The 22,042-nt window shown below is 41.1% G+C and overlaps 1 long non-coding RNA gene across 1 annotated transcript; it reads right to left on the minus strand.

Moving 5' to 3' along the window:
• Positions 1 to 1,698: 1,698 nt before the first annotated feature.
• LOC122464184 lies at positions 1,699 to 20,897 on the minus strand. Its single transcript, XR_006288118.1, has 3 exons — positions 20,827 to 20,897; positions 15,717 to 15,719; positions 1,699 to 1,711 (listed from the first exon to the last, which is right to left on the minus strand). It is a non-coding gene; the product is annotated as an uncharacterized LOC122464184 (long non-coding RNA).
• Positions 20,898 to 22,042: the final 1,145 nt, after the last annotated feature.

Consider the following 22,042-nt stretch of genomic DNA (forward strand, 5'->3'; position numbering starts at 1 on the left):
AAAATAATCATTCTTGCCCACAGCTGAGCTCATGCCACTTCACTCTTTAAAATCCTCCCTTGGCGCGATCAGAGAGCAAGTGTGAAAAATTGGGATGGGGGTGGGGCGTAGTAGGTGCCTAGATAAGAAAAAGCCCCAAATATTGGGACTGACCCTACAAAATCGGAACATCCGGTCACCCTACTTCCTCTTAACGTCTGCATCAAATTCAGACTTCTATATTCTTCACCCCCAAAATTCTGAACAACGGTACCTCAGCTACATCTTACAACTCTGTGACAGACTGTACCCTATCATAGAATCATAGGTCTCAAGAGGTCTTCTAGTTCAGTCCCCTGCACTCAAAGCAGGACTATATTATCTAGACTATCCCTGCTCTTAAAAATCTCCAATGATGGAGATTCCACAACCTTCCTAGGCAATTTATTCCAGTGCTTAACCACCCTGACAGGAAGCTTTTCCTAATGCCCAACCTAAAGCCTCCTTGCTGCAATTTAAGCCCATTGCTTCTTCTCCTACCCTCAGAGGTTAAGGAGAACAGTTTTTCTGTCTTCTCCTTGTAACAATCTTTTATGTACTTGAAAACTGTTATGTCCCCCCTCAGTCTTCTTTTCTCCAGACTAAACAAACCCATTTTTTTTCAATTTTCTCTCATAGGTCATGTTTTTTAGACCTTTAATAATTTTTTGTTGCACTTCTCTGGATTTTCTCCAATTTGTCCATCTCTTTCCTGAAATGTGGTGCCCAGAACTGGGCACAATACTCCGGCTGAGGCCTAATTAGCATGGATTAGAGCGGAAGAATTACTTCTTGTGTCTTGCTTACACCACTCCTACACTCTTGTGTCTTGCTTACACCACTAATACATCCCAGAATGATGTTTGCTGTTTTTGCAACAGTGTTACACTGTTGACTCATATTTAGCTTGTGGACCCCCAGATCCCTTTCCATAGTACTCTTTCCTATGCAGTCATTTCCCATTTTGAATGTGTGCAACTGATTGTTGTTTTTTTTGCATTTGTTCTTATTGAATTTCATGTATTTACTTTAGACCATTTCTCCAATTTGTCCAGATCATTTTGAATTTTAATCCTATCCTCCAAAGCACTTGCAATCCCTACCAGCTTGGTATAGTCTGCAAAATGTATCAGTGTACTCTATGCCATTATCTAAATCATAGATGAAGATATTGAACAGAACTGGACCTATAACTAGTCCCTGCTGGACCCAACTCAATATGCCTTTCCAGCTTGACTGTGAACCTCTGATAACTACTGTCTGGGAATGGTTTTCCAACCAGTTATGCACCCACCTTGTAGTAACTCCATCTAGGTTGTATTTCCCTAGTTTGTTTATGAGAAGGTCATGCAAGACAGTATCAAAAGCCTTACTAAAGTCAAGATATACCACATCTACTACTTCCCTCCTATCCACAAGGCTTGTTACCTTGTCAAAGAAAGCTATTAGGCCTGTTGGACATGATTTGTTCTTGACAAATCCATGCACTGACTCTTTCTTATCAGATTATTATCTTCTAGATCAGTGGTTCCCAAACTTGTTCCGCCACTTGTGCAGGGAAAGCCCCTGGTGGGCCGGGCCGGTTTGTTGTTGAGTATGCAGGTTCGGCTGATCACAGCTCCCAGTGGCCATGGTTTGCTGCTCCAGGCCAATGGGAGCTGCTGCAAGTGGCGCGGGCCAAGGGGCATACTGGCTGCCACTTCCAGCAGCTCCCATTGTCCTGGAGCAGTGAACTGCGGCCACTGGGAGCCGCAATTGGCTGAACCTGCGGATGCGGCAGGTAAACAAACCAGCCCAGCTCGCCAGGGGCTTTCTCTGCACAAGCAGCGGAACAAGTTTGGGAAAAACTGTTCTAGATGTTTGCAAATTGATTGCTTAATTATCTGCTCCATTATCTTTCTGGGTACTGAAATTAAACAGACTAGTCTGTAATTCACCAAGGTGTCCTTATTCCTCTTTTTATACATTGGAACTATATTTGCCCTTTTCCCGTCTTCTGGAATCTCTCCCATCATCCATGACTTTTCAAAGATGATTGCTAATGGTTCATATATCTTTTTGGTCAGCTCCTTGAGTATTGTAGGATGTATTTCATCAGGCCCTGGTGACTTGAAGACATCTAACTTGTCTCAGTAATTTTTAACTTTTTTTCCCCCTATTTTAGTCTCTGATCCTACCTCATTTTCACTGGCGTTCACTATGTTAGATGTCCAATCGCTACTAAATTTTTCAGTGAAAACTGAAATAAAAAAGTCATTTAGCACTTCTGCCATGTCCACATTTTCTGTTATTGTTTCCTCCCCCACACCAGTTGATTAATGGCCCTGCCCTATCTTTGGTCTTTCTCTTATTTCTAATGTATTTGTAGAAATATAAATGTTCACCACTTTTACAAAACTAGGATAATTTTTGTACAAAGTATGCCTTGTGAAAACTCATCATTCACTTATCATTATTGTCCTGGTAAAATAAATGCAACAACATTGTATGTAAAGTTATAAGATTCTACTGCATGATGTTACTAAGGCGTATTCCAATTCTGAGGAAGCAGCCTAAATCAATTCCTCGGAGACAAAAAGCTAGTCAGCACCTCAGCCAAATGTCAGCATAATCAAATAGACTATCACCATTTTAAGCAGCCATTCATTGGCAAGAAAAAGGGTGTGAGCGATGAATTTACATTTTGGCAATGGAACAGTTGGAGTTCCCATCCAAAACAGACTTGTTGTCACCTGAACCCCAGTTGGAGATGATTCTTAAAGAAGAGAAATGCTATAAGAAAGGAGAACAGAGGACACAAATTACCTCTCTCCCAGCATCAACTACTCACGGCATCAACAAAGTTTGAAAGCCAAAAGGAGCATCATTGAACTGGGGGATGGGTCCTGGCTGAAATATCCAGCCATACTGCTCTGAACACATGGTGAGAAAAATCTTGTTGCTTTAAGTTCACTTAGTTTGTTAATATATGTATTAGTTTTCATTTTACCTTTTATTTCTTTGTACCCAAAAAGGTGGAGGATTCTTGTTTGTGGAGGAGGATAGTGCCTCTTCTCTCTGGAATAATTCAATGAGGGACATGACATAAGCCCTGTGGGTATTTGTAAAGTGGTTCCACTGCAGTTACAAAATATCTGCTCACCCTGCAAGTTACTGGAGACCTTTTTGATGTGAAATACTCAGATCTTTGGAAGAAATAAACTACCTACAGCTATCTCTAGCTTTTAGATACCAGAAAAGCACCTACTTCTTATTCTGGTTACCCTACAGAGAACAAGATTAATGCTGAAGAGGGGTCACAAATTCTCCCTGGAGTCTTTTTTTCTTGTTAATATTAATGTCTAGTAATGCTAACTGGACTCTCAAACTTGTACGTTGACATCTGGTTATGACCTGTGGATCCCTGAGTTGCAGAGATACATTCATGTTGCCAGGCAACCCTATTGTACCAGTTAGTTTGGGGTTTGGGTTTTTTTTTTGCGTTTTAGAAAAAGGAAGTTTTGCTTTCTAGTAGGTTTCAGAGTAACAGCCGTGTTAGTCTGTGTTCGCAAAAAGAAAAGGAGTACTTGTGGCACCTTAGAGACTAACCAATTTATTTGAGCATAAGCTTTCGTGAGCTACAGCTCACTTCATCGGATGCATACTGTGGAAAGTGTAGAAGATCTTATTATATACACACAAAGCATGAAAAAATACCTCCTCCCACCCCACTCTCCTGCTGGTAATAGCTTATCTAAAGTGATCACTCTCCTTACAATGTGTATGATAATCAAGTTGGGCCATTTCCAGCACAAATCCAGGTTTTCTCACCCCCCCCCCACACACACAAACTCACTCTCCTGCTGGTAATAGCTTATCTAAAGTGACCACTCTCCTTACAATGTGTATGATAATCAAGGTGGGCCATTTCCAACACAAATCCAGGGTTTAACAAGAACGTCTGTGGGGGGGGGGGTAGGAAAAAACAAGGGGAAATAGGCTACCTTGCATAGTAGACAGCTGAATGGATAAGAGCAGAGATGACTCAACCTACAAAATTCAGATCTGGATTTTTCAATATCACTAAATTAAGAGTTGTTTGGACCCAGACTTTTTGTTTGTGAAGATGTGAACCATTGGCAAAATTTGGATCTGGATCCAGACTTGATTTCAAATACCAACTCACTCTGCCGCAAAAACAAACAAACAAACAAAAAACCTTGGAAGTATTTAGATCTGGGACTTTGATTCAGGTCCATTCCTGGATAAAACACACGAGAGGGCAGAGAGAAGGAAGTCTTCCCCTTCTCTCTCTTTGTTACCCTCCACAGAGCAAAACCTATGAAAGTTTAGCACCACTAGCAATGTAAGACTCTGTTAAGTTGGGGCAGAAAAAGGAGGGGAGGGAAACCTCATTTTGCACAAGCCAACAGTGATGCCCTTGCTCTTGCAGGACTGATCTTTATCCCGCTGCATTCCTGGAGTAATTAGTCAGTGTTAGGCAAAATAGCTCATTACCTGCTGCCAGGGCTGTATGAAGGTATGCCAAACCCAGTGCAGCTGGTAACTTGATATAGCCACTACCAGTAAATTACATGTTAGTAAGTGGGTCTTCCATCTAAGTCTAGAGGAAGTCTAAGGCCATGTCTACACTACACACTTAAGTCAACATAAGGCAGCTTATGTTGACCTAACTATGGAGGTGTAGCCACTGAAATGCTCCTCCCGCTGATGTAACTCTCCTGCTACACCAACATAATAAAACCACCCTGATGAGAGGCGTAGTGCTTAGGATGATGTAGTTAGAGTGACAAACCATTAGTGTAGACACTGTGTTGCTTATGTGTCCATGCCCATTGTGACCGTTCTGGTCACCAGTTTGAACTCTGCTCCCCTGCATCCAGGTACACAGGCATCCGCCCCACCCTCTTTAAAGTGCTGGAAATTTTTGAAATTCCTCTTCCTGTTTACTTACTGTGATCGGTTCACATAGTATCTGGCCAGCTGACCATGCCAGCTCCCTGCAGCAAACGCAGTCCTGCCTGGAGTACCCCAGAGTTGGTGGATCTGCTGGGTCTGTGGGGAGAGGAGACTGTGCAGTCACAGCTCCACTCCAGCCTTCACCACTAGCTCTCATTTTGGTGTTCTTGTGCCGGAGGGCAGGGGGAAAACTCCTCACACAGTTCCAGGAAGGTGGCTTTGCACATCTGAAAGTTTTGCAGCCACTGCTCATCATCCCATGCCTGCATAATGAAGCGATCCCACCACTCAGTGCTTGTTGCCTGCACCCGGAATCGACAGTCCACCATGGGCAGCTGCTCTGTGAATTCCACACGCAAGCTTGAATTGTTTCTGTCCAGGCCACACAGACATCACAGTGTCATTATCAGATTTTCAGCTCACAAAATACTGCAGGATCAACCGCATTGTGTTAAGAGCTGTGCAGGATCCATGCTTTCAGACAGAGATAGCGGGCACACAGTTTACAGGGGCTGTTGAAAAGCGGCGCAAAATGTAGTTGGAAGCCCATGGAATGATGGGATGGTTAAAACTGCATTATGGGATGCTGAGCCCGTCCCCATGAGGCACTGCGATCCCTTCCCAGAACACCCAGCAGCAGATGGTAGCGAGTTGCACAGTGGGATATCTACCCATGGTGCACTGCTCTCTCTGTTGATGCAAGAGCACCAACTAGGGATGTGCTCCACTGTCACAGGGAGTGTTGTATGGACATGCAAAAGTGGTTTAATTAGGGCAATGGATGAACGTTGGCGTAACTTAAGTTGACTTAATGTTGTAGTGTAGATATAGCCTAAGTCTCAGGCTGTCTATATGTCATCTAAACTAATGTAACACATATGGAGGAGTATAACAAGATTTTAACCTGCACAGTTAGCAGTAATTATAACTAGAGCTGACTGGGAGATACAGACAATTCTGTTTCACAAAGACTTGAGGTTTTGACATTTGTTTTTATTTTGATTTGGAGTGAAAAGTAAACCTTTTGAATTTTTTTGTGAAATGGGGTTGTGTCAAGCTGTTCATCTGTGGATCAAAAGGGTCACCTTTACAATTTGTGTTCTCCTCCTCGTTTTCTCAGATATGTTCCAACTAGCTCATGTTATAATCCTTCCTATAGCAGCCAAGTAAATTTTGCTATCTCATTGTGGCAGGGGGCTTGTTAATTCAATCTGCCTGTAAGAGAAGTGAGCATGACACTCAGAATTAGAGTTTGAAATAAGGATGTCTTTCAGAGAACCCTAGGAAAAGCCAGCTGTGGGGAGAACACTAGAAAGAGAAACCCCTGGCAGAGGGTATATGTAATCTATCTGGGGCAGGGCACCTCCTAAAAGGTGTATATTACATTACATTGGATACCCTCCTGGCTTACTGAAACTCACCTCTGAATTTGGTCCTGTAGCATTTTTCTTTGTTATGAAATCATCAATCAGATTGACAGCAAGTTGTCTGTGAGCAACCAACCTCTGTCTACATATGCGTTATCCATTGATTTCAATGGGAATTCTGTCATGGATAAAAGCAGCATTTGGCCTTAAATATACTGCAGATAAAATAATCCAGTAAATAACAAACTAAATAAGACAAAACATTTGACAGTATCAGAGCTGGTTCTCTGTGTGGTACTGTCATAAATATAAAGGGAAGGCTTACCACCTTTAAATCCTTCCTGGCCAGAGGAAAAACCCTTTCACCTGTAAAGGGTTAAGAAGCTAAAACAAACTTGCTGGCACCTGACCAAAATGATCAATGAGGAGACAAGACACTTTCAAAACTAGACCGGGGGGGGGGTGAGGGGGGCGGCAAAGGGTCTGTCTGTGAATTTGATGCTTTTGCCAGGACCAGAGCAGGAATGCAGGTCAGAACTCCTGTAAAAAGTCAGTAAGCAATCTAGTTAGATATGCGTTAGATTCTGTTTTGTTTAAAAGGCTGATAAAATAAGTTGTGCTGAATGGGATGTATATTCCTGTTTTGTGTCTTTTTGTAAAGGTATTTACCATCCTGGTTTTACAGAGGTTTTTCTTTTACTTTTTCTTTAATTAAAATTCTCTTTTAAGAACCTGGTTGCTTTTTCATTGTTCTTAAGATCCAAGGGTTTGGGTCTGTGTTCACCTATGCAAATTGGTGAGGATTTTTATCAAGCCTTCCCCAGGAAAGGGGGTGTAGAGCTTGGGGAGATATTTTGGAGGGAAGACATCTCCAAGTGGGCTCTTTCCCTGTTCTTTGTTTAACACGCTTGGTGGTGGCAGCATAAGGTCCAAGGACAAAAGGTAAAAGTTTGTACCTTGGGGAAGTTTTAACATAAGCTGGTAAGAATAAGCTTAGGGGGTCTTTCATCCAGGTCCCCACACCTGTACCCTAGAGTTCAGAGTGGGGAACACTGCTAAATTGACACTATAGGGAGAATTTCAGTGGGAAATTCTTTACTTCCTTGAAAACAGCAGCATGTAAAATTTTACTTGCCTCCTACCAACTGATCACCAGCGGGACTTAAATTAGCAGTGATATCTAACGGTTTATTTAGCTGTCAGTTTTTTTAAAAAATGCATAGTGGAGACAGGCAGCACACAGTGAAATCTTGAAAACAAGTTTGTTTTCATACAAATGTGTGCAAAGCTGAAAAACACAGACTGTAGCCACTAGAGAGCAACAAGGACAAGTTTCATTAAACATTTTATTCAAAACCCTTGCCTCTGTTCTAACTTTCCTGTGGAGAACTTTGGCATGTGTTACCACTGAAGTCTGTGGTTTAAACACAAAAGGAAAAAGGAATCACAAAAGGAACAGCCACCCCCAGAATCATTTCAATTCAAGGGCTTTCTACGTTTGTTTTCACAGCACAATCCATCAACATGTAGTAAACCTATAGAGATACAATGTGTCGATGCAGATCCACATCATAGGAGACTTCTGTGTCACTTTTTAAAAAAATGATGAAGGAAAATTTTTTGAAGTACTGTTTCTTTATTTCCTAGAGAATGGAAGACTTCTTGAAAGATTTACAAGGTACCAATGAACCCTCCAGCAAGAAAATAGCAAGTTACTGCTGAAGATATAAGGTAAGGTGTCAGAATGTATATGGATTAAACTAAGGACAGTTGGGTTATTTCACTGCTGTTTATTGTGCATCATACAGGGTATTGGGGATGGGAAGGGAGACTGAGTGATGGTAAGATTTTAAGTTTGCCACACTTTTTTCAATTGATAGCCATACGTACATAGAACAGAGCAATCTAGTTCCAGACAATGCAGCGTGGAAGGGACTTTAATAGAACTGTAGAAAGGTAGGGCTATAATGCACCTTGAGAGGTCATCTAAGCTAGGTTCCTGCACTGAAACAGGACCAGGTATACCTAGACCATTCCTGACAGGTGTTTGTCCAATCTGTTCTGAAAAACTTCCAATGGTGGGGATTCCACAACCTCCCTTGGAAGCCTATGCTAGTGCTTAACTATTCTTATAGTTAAAAACCTTTCCCTAATAACTAACCTAAAATTCCCTTACTGCATATTACCTCTTGTCCTACCTTAGGTGGACATGGAGATCAATTGATCACGGTCTGCTTTGTAACATCCCCTAACATATTTTGAAGACTTATCAGATCCCCACCCAGTCTTCTTTTCTCAAGGCTAAACATGCCCAGTTTTTTAACTTTTCCCAATATGGCAGGTTTTCTAAACCTTTTATCATTTTTGTTGCTCTCCTCTGGACTCTCTCCAATTTACTCATATCTGTCCTAAAGTGCAGTACCCAGAATTGGCCATAGTACTCCAGCTGAAGCCTCATCAGTGCCAAGTAAAGAGGGACAATTACTTCCAGTGTATTTCATGTGACACTCCTGTTAGTACTCCCCAGAATGATAATAGCCTTTTTGATCCACTATAACCCCAAGATTCTTTTCAATAGTACTGTGACTCATGTTCCCCATTCTGTACTTGTGTCTTTGGTTTTTCCTTCTTAAGTGTAGTACTTTGCTCTTGTCTTCACTGAATTTCATCTTGTTGATTTAAGACCAATTCTGTAATTGGTCAAGGTTATTTTGAATTCTTATTTTATCTTCCAAAGTGATTACAACTTCTCCCAACTTGGTGTCATCCACAAATGTTATAAGCATACTCTCTACTCCATTATCCAAGCTATTTAGGAAAATATTGAATAATACCAGACCCAAGACTAACCCCTGTGGGATCCCACAAAATCCATCCTCTCAATTTGACAGAAAACCGTTGACACCCTTTGAATATGAACTTTCAACCAGTTGTGCAGCTACCTGACAGTAATTTCATCTCGATCATATTTCCCTAGTTTGCTTATGAGAGTGCCAATGTGGGACTATGTCAAAAGCTTCACTAAAATCAAGATATACCACCTATTCTGCTCCCCACCCCCATCCACTAATCCTGTCAAAGAAAGAAATGAGATTGGTTTGGCATGGGTTGTTCTTGACAATATTTCTTATAACACCATTACCCTCTAGGTGCTTACAAATTGATTATTTAATAAATTGTTCTAATGTCTTTCTGCATATCAGAGTTAAGTGGCCTGGTCTATAATTTCCCAGGTGTCTTCTTTTCATCTCTTTTTAAAAAGATACTATGTTTGCTCTTCTCTAGTCCTCTGGGACCTCACCTGTCCTCAAGGTGTTCTTGAAGATAATTGCTAATGGTTGAGAGATGTTTTGACCAGTTCCTTAAGTATCCTAGGATGAATTTCATCAGGCCTTGAGGATTTGAATACATTGAATGTATCTAAATATTCTTTAACTTGTTCTTTTCCCATTTTGGCTTGTATTCCTTCCTCTTTGTTGTTAATACAATTTGTTTTAAGTGTCTGGTCACCATTAACCTTTTTTAGTGAAGACTAAAGCAAAATATACACTGAACACCTTAGCCTTTTTGATGTCATCAGTTATTAACTCTTCTTCCCTGTTAAGTAGAAGACTTACACTTTACTCTTGTTTCTAATGTATTTATAGAACTCTTCTTATTACCTATTCTGTCCCTTTCTAGGTGTTACTCATTTTGTGCCTTAGGCCGTGTCTACACTAGCAAGCTTACTAGGGTTGCCATTTTGCTTGGATGTGTTCCTAGAGGTTTCATCACCTGACATGACGCGTTATGCCAACGGGAGAGAGCTTTCCCATTGATATAATAAAACCAGCTCAACGAGCGGTGGTAGCTATGTTGGGAGACATACACTTGAGCCCTTATGCTGGCAAACTTATGTCACTTGGGGGTGTATGTTTTTTCACACCCGATAAACAAAAGTTTTGCTGACATAGCCTTAATCTTTCTGATTTTGTCCCTACATGCTTGTGCTATTCTTTTGTACTCATTCTTAGCAATTTGTCCAGGTTTCCACTTTTTGTAGATTCCTTTTTGATTTTCAGGTAATTAAAGAGCTCCTGATACAGCCATAATGGCCTCTTACTATTCTTTCTCTCTTTTCTTCACATCTCGATAGCTTGCAATTGTGCCCTTAATATTGTCTCTTTGAGAAACTGCCAGCTCTCTTGAACTCTTTTGTCCCTTAGATTTTCTTCCCATAGGAATATACCTACCAGTTCTCTGAATCTATTCAGTATGGTGAAGTCCATTTTCCTTATTTTGCTGCGCTCAGCCCTTCCTTTCCTTGGAACCATGAAATCTATCATTGCATCATCACTTTCACCCAAGCTGCCTTCCACCTTCAGATTCGCAACCAATTACTCCCTGTTAGTCAGAATCAAGTCTAAAATTGATGACCCTGGTGACATCCTCCACCTTCTGAAACAAAAAGTTGTTCCCAGTACATTCCAAGAACTTACTGGTCATTTTGTGTTTTGCCGTATTACTTTTCCAAAAGGCGTCTGAGTGTAATCCCCATTATTACTAGGTATTGTGCTTTAAATGTTTGTTGTTTGTTCTAGAAATGTCTAATCCACTTTTCCCTCATGATTTGGTGGTCTATAGTAGACCCCTACCATGATGTCACCATTGTTTTTTTCCTCTTTTATCTATACCCAGAGACTTTTTTCAGCTGGTCTGCCTCTCACCTCCTTCTGGACCTCAGATCAAGTGTATGCGTTCTTGATGTATAATGCATGATCTCTTCCCTTATTTCCCTGGCTGTCCTTCCCGAGCAAGCTATAGCCGTCTGTACCAATATTCCAGTCATGAGATTTATCCCACTATGTCTCTGTGATTCCAATTAAGTCCTAATTGGGTCCTGATTTAGCTTAAAAATAATACTTTCAGTTCTTTCTGTTGATTCTCCATACTGCTTGCAGGGAAATTATGTGCATTTAATAAGAATGTGCACAATTCCCTGTGGTTGGGTTCATGTGATCCATTGTGACATTGGAAATTGTTAATTGTTTAACTGAGAAAAGATGGCCGTGGCACCAAAAAGGATACAAACATTTCAGTTGAACAGTGGTGTTGTAGAAACACATATGATGGCATCTACAGATACAAATCATAGTTTTGGGGCAAACAGATATCATTGCATATCCTCTCAGTGCCAGATGTACCCCTTGTATGTGCTGTGTATGCGTTTGCTGATTCGGTTCATGATGCCTTTGTAATTTGTACAGTGCCTCCAGATCAATGTAACACTGCAATGCTATCTCAACTGTAAGAGGAAACATATTTTTTCTAGTCTTGAATTTCCAAATGTAAGTGCACTGTATACGTGTCCTTTCATGATTTATGGTGCCTGGCCAGGCTACATATAATGCCTAAAATGCACATACTCTGTTGTTGAGAAACTGCTTGCATATGAAGACTTTGTCTGTATATGTAACTCCATCTTACCAGTCTCATGAAATCATGTATTCTTAATGCTGCCTCATTTCCTTTGCTAGGAACAATATCTAGTGCTGCTATTGATGCAGCCAGGGCCTTTGCAATAAAGTTCTATTTAAAAAGAGATTTTTCTGTGTGTTTGTGGACCATTTTGACAAGAACGGGTGGAGGAAAGAGGTTTGAGTCTAATGTGGACACTAGATCTGGGTTTGTACTCACCTCCTGATGTAAACGGAGGGAGTGGAAAGTTAATTGGGTGTGTTGAGAATGGCAGAACACTCACCAGGAATGCTGGTGTAACTCTGCCTCATCCTCCCCTTCTTAGCCAATGAACACGTCTTCCTCATCCATCACTCCAGGAGGGGGGGGCTGAGGGGTGGGGGGAGTTTCCTTCTCCACTCCAGGATGTGAAGTGTCCACAGTGATTGCATGGGAACGGGGCAGGTCCAGGCTGAATATCACATCCAGCTCATTATAAAAATCACAAGTCATGCAGGTGACTCCAGAATTATTATCATTCTCATTCACTTTCCGGCACCCTTGCCTCAGCTCTTTTCCTTTTGTGTGGCAATGGGAATCCACTCTGGGCTACCAAAGTTTCACTATCACCTTCACCAAGTTGCTATAAATATTCCTGTTCCCCTGGAAGTGCTGTAGCTGCGTCTGAACATTCTTCTGTCCCCAAATGCAAGGAAATTGAGCCCCAACCTCCTGGACCAGGCAGCGGCATGAGACAAAGCGCAAGGAGCCATGCTTTCAGTGAAAAGCTAGCAGGAAGAGAAGTGGCTGGGCATTTAAAATTGATGTGAATCCAGATACTGTGACCCTTGTGCAGCAGAATTCACATGTGCTACCAGACTGGTCACGCCTGAAGGGAGTCTTGTTAATGGGACACTGCAGCTTGAGGACTGCTTATAGTGGTACAGGTCCATGTACCCCCACACTGACACTGTCTCAATAGAACTTTTCTGACAGGGGACTTATGTCACTCTGGAAAGGAGAATAACTTCCAGAAAAAGTGCAGAGTTTTGTTGGTAGGAGACAAAATGAAGTGTGGATGCATACCTGGCTGTGCTGAAAAAAGGTGAGTTTCGCCAGTCCAACTTCCTAATGTAGAATAAGTCTAAGGGACAAGACCAGAAATTGACAGGCACACAAAGAACTGAGATCTTTTGGTCCTAAATTAGGCTCTGGCATCAATTATGAGGATGGAGCAAGTGGACTCTACCACACTTGGAGACCAGGAGTCCTCCAGTAGTAGTTATACAGTTAGATGTTTTTGTGATAGCCTGATTCAGTCTGTTAGTTGTACTTTTTTGTTAATATTAAAATAACTGAGCAAGTCTTTTAAAAACTCTGGTGGAGTGGTTTCTATTAGTCTGAGCTCTTGACAGGAACTAGTGACAAATGTGTGGGTAATAAGCATTGTTTGCAATGTTGTAACCATGTTGGTCTCAGGATATGAGACAGACAACGTAGGTGAGGTAATATCTGATATCGGGCCAACTTCTCTTGATGGAGGGACAAGTTTTCGAGCTACACAGAGCTCTTCTTCAGGTCTGCCAAAGGAAATCTGAGCGTCTGGGCTAAATACAAATTGGGACAGATTTTTAAGCATAAGAGGTACCACATTTAGGCAGTCACTGAAATGAAGTGCGCAACTGAAGGCTAAATTGTTATACATAAGGCACTTGAAGTGGACAATGAAGGGGTAGCAGGCAGGGTGGTGTGTTACAAATTTTTGTAATGAGCCATAAAACCAGTGCCCCTGTTGAATCCATGATTTTTGGTCTCTAGCAGAGTTATGAATTTAAGTTTCCAGGATAATCTTTTGAAGGTAGACAGGTTTCCTCTGAGGATTTCATTTTCATTTTCCCCTTGGTGTTTTTATATAGCCACACTTACTTTGCAAAGTGTGCATCTTTCTCAATACCAGTACAATTTTATAGTGTTACCTTGTGTTCAGGAAGAAAACATTCTGGGAGACTACTCCATAGCTTTGGGTCCTATGGCGGTTTGGGGCTTAAGCCTTCAGACCTTTCTTAAAGTATGTTATAAATATAAAGTGAGGGGTAACAACCTTTATGTATGCAGTAACATCAAATCCCTCTTGGCCAGAGGTACAGAATTACTTACCTGTAAGGAGTTAATCAGTTTAATTAACCTGGTTGGCACCTGACCAGATACTTTTAAATTTGGGAGTGGGGGGAGGTTTTGTTTGTGTACTCTTTGTTTTGTTCCCTCTTGAGACAAAGAGAGAGATCAACCAGGTAATCCAGCTCCTTCTGAAGTGATACATCTAAAATTACAAAAATTGTAAATAATAGCAAGGAAATGCATTAGATTATCTTTTGTTTTAGCTTGTAAATTTTACCTATGCTAAGAGGGAGTTTTATTCCTGTTTTTGTAACTGTAAAGTTAAGTCCAGAAGGGAGTTCTCTGTGTTTTAAATCTTTTATTACCCTGTAATGTTACCTTCCATCCTGATTTTGCAGGTGTGATTATTTTACTTTTTTTCTTTATAATAAAATTCTTCTTTTAAGAACCTAATTGATTTTTAGCATCCTAAAAACCAGGGATTTGGTCTGTACTCACTTTGTTAACCTATCGGTTGGTATATTATTCTCAAGCCCTCCTAGGAAAGGGGGTGAAGGGCTTGGGGGGGTATTTTGGGGGAGATAGGGCTCCAAGTGGCCCCTCCCTGAATGTTTGTTTAAATCACCTGGAGGTGGCAGCAATACCGTCCAAGGACAAGGAAAGGAATTTGTGCCTTGGGGAAGTTTTTAACCTAAACTGGTGGAATATAAGGTTAGGGGGTCTTTCATGCGGGTCCCCACATCTGTACCCCAGAGTTCAGAGTGGGGAGGGAACCTTGACAAAGTAAAAATCCTTTTAATTAAAATATTGTTTAAGTCAAGTGTTGTGGTTCTCTTGGCATCAGCAGAAAATGAAGGGAACTTCAAACTTTTTATATAATGTGAAAGAACATCTGTTCAATCTGAGATTAGAGGAAGTGAATCTGTGAATAATTTTGTTTGTCTGAGAGTAAGTGTGAAGTGTCTGAAGTATGAATAAATTTAGTTCCAACTTTTTGTCAATTTTGCCTTTTATTTATTTTAGAATTTTAAATTGGATTTATTACTTTAAGGTGGCCTGACATAAGATCTCAGTGGAACCTATAACTAAAGAGAACTCAAGTCGGCTTCCTCAAAGTTGTTGCGACCCTAAGTGTTTTTTGGAGATCACAAAACAAGCAGTCTGGGCACTGTGAAACATTCAATAGTTTTAAAACATTATCTTGATAGAAAGCTATATTGCCAAAGTCCCATTTTTCATAAATTATATATCCAGAACGGATTGGAAGACAAGTCTACCAACTCCATGTAGTGCCTTATTTAGATTTGTTAAGGAATTTCTGGAAGAAAATACCAGAAAGAATGGAGAGGCAGGTTATGAGCCTTTAAAATAAATTGTCTCCATGACTGTATTATCATTGCTTCAGAAGCCAAGTGACTGTGGTGTAAGCCTCTCCCCTTTTTGGTTGCTCAACAACAGGATGGAGTAATCCAGTCACATCAGCAAAATCAAGACTCATTGAAAGCAAGCAAGAATATCCTAGCAGTCTGAACCCTGAAGACCAATTAGCTTGCAGAGTTTTTGTAAATGGATTTAGGGATTCCTTCCTCAGGTCTGCTCATCCCATTCCCTAAATCTGGTCTCCTCCAGTGACCACTTCCATCTGGTGAGGTAATGAGCCCTCTCCCTCAGTGTGTTAGGAGAACCCACTTCATCCTTTTGCTACAGAATCAATGCCTGCTAACAAGGAGGGTTATTTCAAGTAAACACTGCTGGCTTGTTACAAGGGATGTTTAAATGAACTGACAGGGTTGTGAAGGCTTTCTTAAACAAACTGACTTTCTACAGGATTCAGAAGTTGAAGCAGCCGGAATTTCTTATGGCACTAAATACAGTTGAAATGGATGAAAACATGAGTGGACTAATGCACAAGCTGCATTGAATTCCTTATTGGCATTTGTTGTGGATATTCTCTGCACAGCAATTGGTAATTTTATCCAGGGATTTTAGGTTTGCTTCAGAACCCTAGTTTCCATGATTGTTAATGTGAAACTGTTTTTCCCTTAAATAAATAAAGCTGTTACACTGATATAACTACAGCTGACCTACACTATGTGGGTCAGTAGAGAACACAGTGTTTCAAATACCATGCCACTAACTAGCTAGTCTTCATTAATTCCCCCTTACCATGCATACAGGCAACGGGAGCTGAAGGAGCAGGAAAGGAAAGGAAAAGTATAAAATGGCTGGCTGTCCCATAAAGCAAGCAAAAATCCAGCCCACATCATTTTGCAGTTTGTTTACTTGTGGCTTCATTAAAATTGTATGCTGAGCCAATGACTAGATTTTGTTAATGGCTCCACAGAGGGACAATCATTGCCAAAACGTGAACACTGTGATCCGTTTCCCCAATTATTGCTTTGTAACCATTTCTAATTTGACAGCTCCTGCTGAACAAGGGTTTGTTTATTTTGTTTCATTGTTCTGAATATAGAAACATCAGATGAGCCTAATGGCAGAGCATTAATAACGAGCACCACTAATCAGAAACATACGTTAACAGCATGCTAAGGGAACATAATGACTTCTTTGGGACTATTTGAAAGATTTTTTTCATTGTAGAATCTCTTTAGTGGACATAAATCACAAGGTTTTGTTGCTCACTAAACAAGGAAAGGTAAGGATATTTAATTCCTTGTGGCCTACAGACAAACAATGGTAACATGGTGAAGTGATTTTTTTCATCCTTGGCATTATTGCATAACTTTAGGGGAAGATGGAGTAGAGGAAGTTCCAATTCTTCATCGTGAACTAGCATTCAAACCAGTTCTAAGTCTGCATTGTTATTAATTATCTCAGTGGGCCTTTGTGGTTGCTTTTGTGATGTGGATATCCATTCGTAAAACCCTAATGTAACTGATTGCAATAAGGAGATTACAGCACAAATTGAAGTAAATATTTCTAAAATGACATCAAAAGAGAAAAAAAATGGAGTGAAAAACAAGCAATTAGCCCACAGTAAATACTGGACTAGATCAGACTTAATGATCCACCTAAAGTGAGAGGCAGCACATTGCTGCACTGTCTTGGAGTATACTGGGATGCTGACTGTGACTCAGGAAATCTTCCTCCCAGACTCCCTGCTACTTCCCGGAGGGCATAAACTAGGCCAGATGTAGACACAGCATCACGTATTCTCCACGATGTGCTGGGGAAGTGGACCCAAAGTTATGTTTATTCTCTGCACCCTGCCACCCACCTACATATCAGGGGAATGTAACAGCTCTGCAGAGCCTGTTTTCCCTCCTGTGTTGATACCTGTGATGTGGGTAGCTGGTACAGGGGAGTAAGATTACTTCCTTTTGCCACTGCACAAGTCAAGGCATAATTTGGCCTATTACATTTGATTAGTTCATGTTGTCATTTATTTCTGGCTTTCAGATTGGTTAGGCTGAATATACAATAATTCACTTTCAGTACATATTCCACCAAAGGCTTGCTACTTTCCAGTTTTAGCTGTAAAGAAATTTATGGAAATGATATTTGCTATCTGGACCTATTGCTTTAATGTACATTTACATGTTTTTTTCAGGTAATACATCCAAAATGAAAAGCATGTAAGAAATCAGAAGAGAATCGCATTTTAGGTCCACATTTCCATATTTTTTTATTTAGATTGGATCATTATATTAGCAATGGTTCTACCTTTTAGCACTCTGGAATAAATTATTCTGGCATGTGATGGAGTTTTCACGTCACACTTGCCCAGAAAGGGTTAATGAAGATTAAAAACTGGACACAGTACTCCAGATGAGGCCTCACCAATGTCGAATAGAGGGGAACGATCACATCCCTCGATCTGCTGGCAATGCCCCTACTTATACATCCCAAAATGCCATTGGCCTTCTTGACAACAAGGGCACACTGTTGACTCCTATCCAGCTTCTCGTCCACTGTAACTCCTAGGTTCTTTTCTGCAGAACTGCTGCCGAGCCATTCGGTCCCTAGTCTGTAGTGGTGCATGGGATTCTTCCGTCCTAAGTGCAGGACTCTGCACTTGTCCTTGTTGAACCTCATCAGATTTCTTTTGGCCCAATCCTCTAATTTGTCTAGGTCCCTCTGTATGCTATCCCTACCCTCCAGCGTATCTACCTCTCCTCCCAGTTTAGTGTCATCTGCAAACTTGCTGAGGGTGCAATCCACACCATCCTCCAGATCATTAATGAAGATATTGAACAAAACCGGCCCCAGGACCGACTCTTGGAGCACTCCGCTTGATACCAGCTGCCAACTAGACATGGAGCCATTGATCACTATCCGTTGAGCCCGACAATCTAGCCAATTTTCTACCACCTTGTAGTCCATTCATCCAGCCCATACTTCTTTAACTGACTGGCAAGAATACTGTGGGAGACCATGTCAAAAGCTTTGCTAAAGTCAAGGAACAACACACCAATGCTTTCCCCTCATCCACAGAGCCAGTTATCTCATCATAGAAGGCAATTAGATTAGTCAGGCATGACTTGCCCTTGGTGAATCCATGCTGACTATTTCTGATCACTTTCCTCTCCTCTAATGCTCATAAGATTTCCAACTGAAAATAGACTTTATTATGGGATTGGTGGAGTGTCTGCTTCTTGACCTGGAAAGATCTTGAGAGCAACTTGTGTTGCAGAATTTAATTATTTTTGGTGTTTCAGGTTCAAAAACCCCAATCAAAAACAAAGCAAAAAGGGGACCTCCCCCCCCCGAACACCTTATTCAAACGCTTCACAATCTGAAAAGGTTTATGTTTGGTTCTATAAATGAAAGAAAGCACAGAGGAGAAAGGGAGGAGGTGGTATCTTTTAAAAAACAAAAACAAACAAACAAAAAAACTACAGTATTTGCAAAGTTAATATTTTGAGGTGAGTGGCCATATGACCACCACTAGGAGGTGTTCAGAAATTGCATTTCAATTCACCCTAGAATAAATAGGAGCCATTGGCAAAATCAGATCTATATTTCATTTTGAATTTCAAACACACACCAAAATTGGTGGATGACTGAGACCAGAGGTTTGTTTAAGAGCATCTCCAGTTGTGAGACACAACTTGCAAAGAAATGCAAATAAAAATCATCCCTAAGGGAGTAGTAAACCAAAACAGTTCAGAGACATTTCCCTTTGTATGGTAGAGAACATTTGTGGTTTATTCTCTTATCTCTTTGAAGTCTGGAGGCAGGAGGCACCTCTTTTCATTCTTCCTCTCCAGGAACATTAGCAGCAGTCTTTCCTATAGATTTATTTTGTTAAGTCTTTTTATTTTTCCTGGTTGGAGAGCTGACTGAGATGTTCTGATTTGCATTCATCTTTAGATTGTAAGTAGGAAAACTTAAAAAAATCTTGCTCCATATTTGTAACAAAGGAAGAATCTTTGGGCTAAATCTTCAGCTGATGTAAATCAAATTAGCTCCATTGACCTCAATGGAACTATTCTGATTTTCCCCAGCTGAGGATCTGGCCCAGAATATTTATCTGCTATTGACCCTTTGATAAAGATTTTAGTAGTAGTTTGTCCTTATTCGAAGTTAATAACATAGCAGAGAATTTTAGCTTTAACAATCTTAAATGTGTGTCCTTTGTGTCCTTATTGTATTTTGAGACAGGCTTTTAAATTCTTAATCTGTACTATGGAAACAAATATTCCTTAATGTTTAAAAATGTATATGAATGAATCTCGCTTTAGATGTAGATATGAAATCTCATATGTGTCTGTTTCACCACAAGGAAGGTTCTCTCCTGGATCAGTAACTGATTAAAAGAGAGGAAACAAAGGGTAGAAATAAATGGTCAGTTTTCACAATGGAGAGAGGTAAACAGCAGGGTCCCTCAAGGATCTGCACTGGGACCTATGCTGTTCAGCATTTTCATTAATTATCTGGAAAAGTGGGTGATCAGGAAAGTGGTGAACGTCATAGGTGATACAAAATTATTGAAGATAGGTAAGGCCAAAACTGACTGAAGAGTTACAAAGGGTGACAAAATGGCATATGAAATTCAACATTGATAAGTATAAAGCTATGCACATTGGAAAAAATAATCCCAACTACACATATGTCAGGAACTATTAGGAAAGGGATAGAAAATAAGACAGTAAATTTCATAAATCCATGATATGTCCACACCTTGAATATTGTGTCCAGTTCTGATCGCCTTGTCTCAAAAAGGATAGAGTGGAACTGGACAAGATGCAACAAAGAGTCCTGTGGCACCTTATAGACTAACAGACGTATTGGAGCATAAGCTTTCATGGGTGAATACCTGCGGGTGTTCCTGTACCTGTGGGTGACATGCATCCGACGAAGTGGGTATTCACCCACAAAAGTTTATGCTCCAATATGTCTGTTAGTCTATAAGGTGCCAGAGGTCTCTTTGCCGCTTTTACAGATCCAGACTAACACAGCTACCCCTCTGATATTGACAAAGATGATCGAGTGTATGGAACGGCTTCCATACAAGGAGAGAATAAAAAGATTAGCTCTGGTCATCTTAGAAAAGAAGTGATTAAGGGGGGATATGACAGAGGTCAATAAAATCATGAATGATGTGGAAGAAGTGAATAGAGAAGCATTATTTACTCCTTACCAAAAATCCAGGGTCAACCACTGAAATTAATTGGCAGCAGGTTTAACACAAACAGGAGGAAGTATTTTTTCATCCAACGTACAATTAACCTGTGGAACTCACTTCCATGGAATGTTGTGATGGCCAAAAGTATAACAGGGTTCAAAAAAGAGCTAGATTAGTTCATAGAGCATAGGTTCCTCAATGACTATTAACCAAGATGGTCAGGAATGCAACTCCATCTTTGGGGGAACCCTAAACTTCTGACTTTCAGAAACCAGGAGGGAAGATGGGGTGGATCACTCCAACTATCTGTTCTTTACACTTGCCCTGAAGCTCTGCTACTGGCCACTGTTGTAGACAGGATTCTGGGCCAGATGGACCATTGGTCTGACCCATTGTGGCAGTTCTTATGTTCTTAAATGTTACAGGCTTTCTATCACAATAGCCTTTACAGCAGTTTCTTATTTTATTTCTTAAAGATCAAATTTTGTACAAAAATGCATATACAATTGTACTACTAAATTTGCATAGGCACTTACCATATCGTGTAGATGGGTATTTTTGGGTCTAAATATCTTGTCTAAATACCTCCAATAGTTGCAGCAGTTGTGATATCTGTGCACGCAACTGTACGCTTGCTGTTTTGTGTGCATTGTTGCATATACTGAAGGACCTCACTACAGTTTTATTTCAGGATGGGGTGGGAAAGGGAATCCTGAAAGGCACCGGAGCAGCATCCGCAACATGGATTTCAGCTGCAATGATATGGCCTTCACTACAACTTTGTGTTGAGGAGTGATACTGGGCATCAATTACTTAGATCATGGAGGTCCCTCATGTTGGGCAGCAGGGCAAGTGTAGCCCACCTGCAAGACGAGAAGGTCCCCCCTCACCAAGAAACTCGGCCCAGATCGTGGTGAGGTGCGAGCCAAGGATGTCACAGAATGCATGGTAGAACTCCATGGTCAGCCCATTTGTTAGTGAGCATCAGACAGGGCTTCCAAGAACTTGGTCAGAGTGAGACGGTGGTCTAGAAAGTGTCAGTTGCCCTCACTGATCATTGGAATTTCATCCTACAGAACCCTGCAAGCATCAGCGTTGGTCAGGTCTGGAGAGAAGAGGCTGGTGTAGGAAGCCGTGCCTTTTCCCACATCTACACTGGATCTGTAAGATGGGTGCCATCCTCTGCCAGAAGACAGGTGAAGTGCTTTTTGGTATCCCCCCCCTTTTCACCAGGGCACAGAAGAAGCAAAAGCTGTGATACATCTCCTAAAGGAGCTGGATATGGGATCCAAAAAGCACCCGGGGTCTGATGGTGGTTGAGGGCCTGGAGCTCATCCCAGCTCTCCTGACACACTCTGCAGAGGGACAGATCTCTGGGTTGAGCAGCCAGGTACCTCTCCTACTCCAAAACAACAGCTCCATTGCCATGTCCCTCCTCCTACTGGCCCCCCAATGTAGTTGCAGCAGAAGAGCCAGGTGCATACCTTCCTCACATCCCAGCATCGGTGTGCTGAGGAAAAGGCATGTCTCTGTCTGGCCAGACAGAATTCCCAGA

The sequence above is a fragment of the Chelonia mydas genome, chromosome 2 (assembly GCF_015237465.2).
Source record: "Chelonia mydas isolate rCheMyd1 chromosome 2, rCheMyd1.pri.v2, whole genome shotgun sequence".
NCBI classification, from domain to species: domain Eukaryota; kingdom Metazoa; phylum Chordata; order Testudines; family Cheloniidae; genus Chelonia; species Chelonia mydas.